The sequence below is a fragment of the Gossypium hirsutum genome, chromosome D09 (assembly GCF_007990345.1).
Source record: "Gossypium hirsutum isolate 1008001.06 chromosome D09, Gossypium_hirsutum_v2.1, whole genome shotgun sequence".
NCBI lineage: Eukaryota > Viridiplantae > Streptophyta > Magnoliopsida > Malvales > Malvaceae > Gossypium > Gossypium hirsutum.
This window is the reverse complement of record NC_053445.1, coordinates 18954004-18960534: the sequence shown is the minus strand read 5'-3', so window position 1 is coordinate 18960534 and position 6531 is coordinate 18954004. Positions and strand designations below refer to the sequence as shown.

General features: G+C 33.1%; 1 non-coding gene across 1 annotated transcript; it reads left to right on the top strand.

The window, feature by feature from the left end:
• The first annotated feature begins 5689 nt into the window (after positions 1-5689).
• Positions 5690-5795, top strand: LOC121221427 (small nucleolar RNA R71). The gene has a single exon (XR_005918818.1). It is a non-coding gene; the product is annotated as a small nucleolar RNA R71 (small nucleolar RNA).
• Positions 5796-6531: the final 736 nt, after the last annotated feature.

Below are 6531 nucleotides of genomic sequence, written 5' to 3'. Positions count from 1 at the left end.
AAAATAAAATAAATAAAAATAAAAATTCCAATGCACGATTTCAAAAGATGATTTTAATCAAGATGACATAATTGTGTTAGATTATTTACATTTCTTAACTTAGAATTACTAAACTCATGTTCATGTTGTTACAAATAAATTCACGGGAACTTGTTAATTTGCTAACTACTGCTCATACATACCTATTAAATTAACTAATCTCTTGAACATTTTCAAATGTCAATTAAAACAATTAACCAATCTTCATAAGCACATAAAATAAGTGAGGTAACAATGTATTCCTACCTTTATACAGTTTAATCACAATAATCTTACAAGTTATGCAAGGCTAATATACCATCTAATAGTTTCGCTAATTTAATCCTCAGCTACCTTAGAAGATTAAACATGTAATGATTAAGTATTGTGTCAATTAATTACAATTTTAACACGATTAAATAATTAATTCATTAGTTACCTTACAATTATAATGCAAGAATAACTTAATCATAGTTTTACTTAATCAAAAAACTTACCAAGGCCTATAACAACACAAACAGAATTTTAATACCTTCAGTGGACGAAATGCAATCAACCTAACATGAATTAAATTTAATCCATATTAATTAAATTAAACATATCAAAATTACAAGTATTCTTAAACATGTTCTTAACAACAACAATAAAAATAAAAGGATAGGAAACTAGAATTAAATCCGATGTTTCTCCGAAGCTTAACTAGTTTGCTTCGCTCCTCCTTCTCCGCTTGTTCTTGTTGAACCAAGGCTTCCATGAACACTTGAATGCTGCTTCTAATGGTGGTTGAAGGCATCTTTTCCAAGAAGGAAAATCAACAAGGGAATGGAAGGGAAAAAGGGGAACAAATGAAGGGTTTTGAATAGAAAAAGTGAGAGAGAAGTGAAGAATGAAAGGATGAGAGGTGTGTTTCAAATGAGCAGCCAAGGGGGTATTTATAGGTTGGATAGACAGCTAAAAATAGCAAAAATCAGCAGCCATTAACTCCCCCCATGGCTGGCCACACATGTGGCAAGTTTGAAGCTTTCAAACTTGCTAAATTTAACTAGGGCCAAATCTTTAAAAGCACAGAAAGTGGAGAGCTTTGAATGCAATTTCAAGAAAACTTTAAGGGATGATTTGTAAGCCAAATAATCAGAAAATTTTAGTTGATTGGGTCAACATGTTGGACGATTTTGGGCAGCCTATTTGCTCGGTTGGATCAATCTTCTCGGTTTAGCACAACTGGGCCTCCTTTCATAAATTAATTAATTATTATTTAACCCAAAATAAACTGGATTAAAATTAAAATTAATTATATTATGAATTAATATTCCTAATTTGGACCCTCTTAGTCTGAAAATTAACTCGCCTCAATGTTTCAAAAGTTGCTCCCTGATTTTGTGCTTCTAGCAGTGTTTGTCGAGCCAATTTTCGCCCTTTGCGCGAATCTGTAGAAAATAAATCAAAAGTTATTATAAAATTATTTAAAATTCAATATGTTAATAATTTAAGTACAGTTTAATTATTTTATAATTATATTATATTTTTCGACAGAATTATTATGAAATTTGCATGAATTTGAGTTAAAAAGGATATAGAAAAGTCTATATATTGTCATGTTTCCACACCCCGAAACTTAATTCATTGCTCGTCCTGAGTAATGCACAATTTGAAAAGAATTTCTTGGAAATACCTGTGAAAAATTCCTTCAGAAAACATTCTTCTCAAAATTATGAATTTAGTATACTTTTTCCCAAGAACAAAAGATTTTGAGATTTATGCTACTTAAGTATACATATCATTCAAATTAATCTCAATTATTATGATAGCAAAAATAGACTAAATGCTTTCTCAATAAAGACATGTTAAATCCCTACCAATTTGATTTTATTCCCTTATTTAAGATTAAGCTGCAATCATCAAGTTTAATTTATGTCTTCATATGTTGAACATAACAATTTCTCTCCACTAATGTAGGTAGCATAGAAACTTGAATCAATAGGTCTTTTAAGTAGGTTGTAACGTGGCTAGGCTAGGGGTAGGTAAAAGATAAATTTAGGCTAAAAAAACCCCTAGACTAAGCTTGAATCGGACCTTCAGAATAATTACCCTCAATACACCAACTTATTTTGCTTTCACATGCTCTTTCGTACATCTATTTCTTTTGAGTACATATAATCTCTCTTTTTTTATTTTTTTCACGAGCATTTTGTTGTATGTACTACAAATTTTTTTGAGTATTTGATACTTATTTTCAACTCCCTAAACTTATTTTTAAAGAATATTCTGAAAAGACTGAGTCTAGTGTTTGAGACAATTTAAAGATAATTATGAGAAAGTGATGGCTAAATATTGCAAAGGTTCAAATAAAATTAGGCTATATAATCTCAAAGTTCGATTTCAAGGGATAAAAATTCATCAAGGTTGGCTTGAAAAGCTTAAACGGTCCAACCAAAAGTTGCCTAAATCATTTTCAACATTCCATGCTTCCTAGGATTTTGCCTCAAGAAATTACTAAGTCAATTCTAGGGACTTAAACTTTCATGCATGCCTAACTTTCTTAAAGAACTAAAAGTTCTATGGTATGATTTACATGATTTATTAAGAGTACATTTATGTCATAATTTAGCTAGCATAACACTTTTTGAAATAATAGAACTTTATTCATACTGAAGTTTAGCATATTAAACAAAATTTTAAAATTTTGAACAAAATATAACCTAACTATAATTAAAAGAAAATTTTATTCTAAGAGGAATAATTTCAATTTTTCGGTCCCCACTACTTAAGATGAACAATGTCCTCATTGTTAAAAGTGAATAGATACTATACACCAGGTACGATTCTAGAAAAGAGGACGTAAGTCAATTTGACTGCTTAAGTACCAAGCTCTCTCTAGATCCAATCCTAGACATGTATATATCTGTTGCCACACTTTGTACTTTGCAACTTGTTCATTTTTATTTATGATTTCCACCTCTTATTTTATTATGCAAAAAATAAAAATCCTAATAGAACCTAATCCTAACATAACCTGGGAAAGAAAATAACATAAGGTAAAAATCCTCCCTTTTTTTTATTTATTTGCAAACCCCTTAGAATCCGATCGTCTCATTCTTTCCTCGACATTAGAGTCCATGGTTTGAGTATAAAGTTTAGAAATTCAAGCACAAACAGATTATGAAATATCTATTTTTTACATGTATCTTTGATTGAGTCATTGCGCATTTTTTAGTACCTCCAGTAAGCTTGTTGCTGCAACTGCATGTGTCGCAGCATAGCCATTATATCAAACTGTTCACTTCAAGAAATGGTGCTAGATGAAGGGACTCTAGGCGTCAAACTTAGAAAATATGTTAAGGGTGGTTTTAGTTTCGAGCATGTGGTTGAGTAGCCGATGGTAAGGTTTAGAGTTGAAGAGGGTGGCGGTTTTAAGGATAGTTTAGATGCGATAGTTGGTGCCTTTGAATAAAGGTGTTAGGGGTGGTGATTTTAGGAGTTAAGAGCTACAACATTAAGGGGTTAAGTGAGATGCACTATTGGGCTACTTGGGAGTGGGGGTGAAGCAAGGTAAGGGCTATAGGTTTTTGCGGAAAAGGGTTGAATATTTCCCTTTTTAGTAGTGTCTTAAGCCCAATGTCAGCTCTTTTTTGGATCCTAAGCTCCTGTACTAAAAGTAAACTAAAAAAAAAACTCAAAGAAATTAGTGCTTGGGTTAAAAGTTGACCATTTATTTAACAAAACAAATACTTAAATTCTTCGGGCTACTTAGAGAAATATTTTTTGAAAAATTACATTAAATTAAACCCCCAGGAAAGACTAGAGGGGTCACAAATGATCCCACTTAAGTCCTAATCTCCTAGACATAGTTTTAATTAATGTAATGGACCAAAGAAAATATTATCTATGCCTACCTTTTATTCAAATGAGAAAAAAAATCTAAAAATCTAAAATAACAATAAAGAAAGTGAAGAGAACTCCCTCCATTTTATTCAGGATCATCATTGACCATGGTGGTGTCAAATGGCCATTTGTCATACCAACCATAACCATCTAGGAAAAAAACATATTCATTCCCATCAAATTTGTCCAACATCTTATTAGGGAAGGAAAACCTGGAATGATCTTTCCTGGTGGCCTTGTTTAACTTACTGTAATTCCTACAAATCCTCCAACTCGTGACTCGAATATGTGAAATAATCCATCCAGTACCCTTCTTGTGCCTTTCCAAAATCACAAGTTCCTCTTCTTCTTGATCTTTGGTGAACTCAACTAAAATAATGATAGGAAAAGTCGAAGACAGACCCAAATAGTCATATTTCAAATGAAGAGAAAACTTTTAGTTCCAATTCTGCTGGTTCTTCAATCAATAACTTTGGTTGCATATACTCTTGAGATGATAACTGTAATGATTTGAGTGGGACTTCTTGAGTGAATTCCTTCGAATTAGCTTCTAACCAAGCCAAGAATTCTTTGTCTTCATTATCACTTGGCGAATCCTCCAGTAGAATATGTTCTAACGGATTGTCTAAAGAATTGAGCTCTAATTCTATAGAAGCCAGTGATTCCATCTTGGAAATAGCAGAGCAGCCTTCAACTATATCTAGGGAATTAGCAGCATCAAAGTCATTAAAAGTCACCTCATCATCAAAGATTTCTTTCAATTGAGTATCCTTTTGCTGCTTCTGGAATCGTTGAGGATATGGCAGTGGTGGAATCTTAGCTTTAACCGAACAACTCTTCTATGGAAAGTTTTCTGCATCTGACAAGGGTGTTAGATAATCAGAAGTAACTAGTTTAGAGTTTACCTCATCAAGGATCATCGAATCTGACTCCTGTGGAATAGGAGTTTCAACACTCGGTTGAAATTCCTCTTTGTCTTGAGCTACAACAAGCTCATCTGGAACCTCGACCACCTTGGGCTCCAATGTTTTTCCACTTAGCAAAGTGACCGCTTTACAATGTTCTTTGCCATAAATTCTTAGATTTTTAGTATTGCTGGTCTTTGGGTTTATTTTGAAGTTCATTGGTGAGCTAACCCATTTGATTCTCCATATATCTTAAAGTAGTATCATTCTTCACTATGTATGATTTCAGCAGATTCTCAAGATCACTTGAAAATTCTGTTGGTGGGGGTTGTTGCACTTATTAAGAATATTTTGACAAATAATTTGGTCAAAATGGCTTAACAGAGTTACTATGGTCCACCCATTGATTACTCCATAGAGAAATTGGATGATTTTTCCATGAAGAGTTGTAAAAATTTGATTGCAGACCATTCCAATTCTAATTTCCCATGTAATAATTTGACTCTTGTTTCGATGGGAAATTTTCAAAAAAATGGCCATCTCCACAGTATTCACAAGAAATATTCTCAAACTGGTTTGGTTGCTGACCTGATAGATTACCATTGAAACCACTAACAATTATGTTCTTAAGCATAGAAGACATAGATGATACCTGGGCTGCCAAAGAAACAAGTGTGTCCGCTTTAGATACTTCTACTACTCATCTTTCTAAGGCTACTCCGTTGGTTGGCCACTGATAGCTATTACCGGCGATTCTTTCAATAATCTCGTAAGCATCATTATAATACTTAAAAAGAAGGGCTCCATTTGTCGAAGCATCTACCATCATTCTAGTATGAATATTGAGACCAATATAAAAAGTATCCATTTGAATGTAGTACTGAATGCCATGATGAGGGTACTTTCGTAATAACTCCTTGAATCACTCCCATGCCTCATATAAAGATTCTTTATCAAGTTACTGAAATAAAATGATTTCATTCTGAATCTTGGCGGTCAAAGATGGAGGAAAGTATTTCATTAAGAAACGTTCAACCAACTCTTGCCATGTAGTTATAGAACTGGACTGTAAGGAGTTCAACCACGCTCGTGCTCCATCTCTTAAGGAGTATGGAAATAATCTCAGTCTCAAGGCATCCTCGGTCACCCTAACTAGTTTGAATGAGTCACTCACTTCCATGAATAGTTGAAAATGAAGATATGGATCTTCAATAGGAATCCCACTAAATTGACCTATATTTTGCAACATTTGGAACATGATCGGCTTCAACTCAAATTATTGTGCCTCAGTTTCGGGTCTTCTAATACTCAGATTGAGCTCGTTGAATAAAGGAATGACATATTTTCGAATGACACAATTTTTGTCATCGACAACAATGACTGGATTGTGAGTATTATAAGTGAATGTTCCTCTTGGATTTTGGTTGTGATTTTGGAAATTCATCTATTCGATCCTTCTTTGGTTCACTTATCTTCTCCTTTTGTTTGAAAGTCCTTTCAATTTTAGGGTCTACGGAGATTAAATCAATAATTTGATCAATACTTATAAACACCTGAAATGAACACACAAAAAATTGGAACTAAAATTTAACAAAAAAACCAAAATGAAAACTTAACAATTTCACAAATAATGTCTTTTAAAACAGCCCCCAGCAACGGCGCCAAAAACTTGGAATGATGGAAATGTGCAAGTATACACAATAGCAACAAGTAATAAAGTGACAAG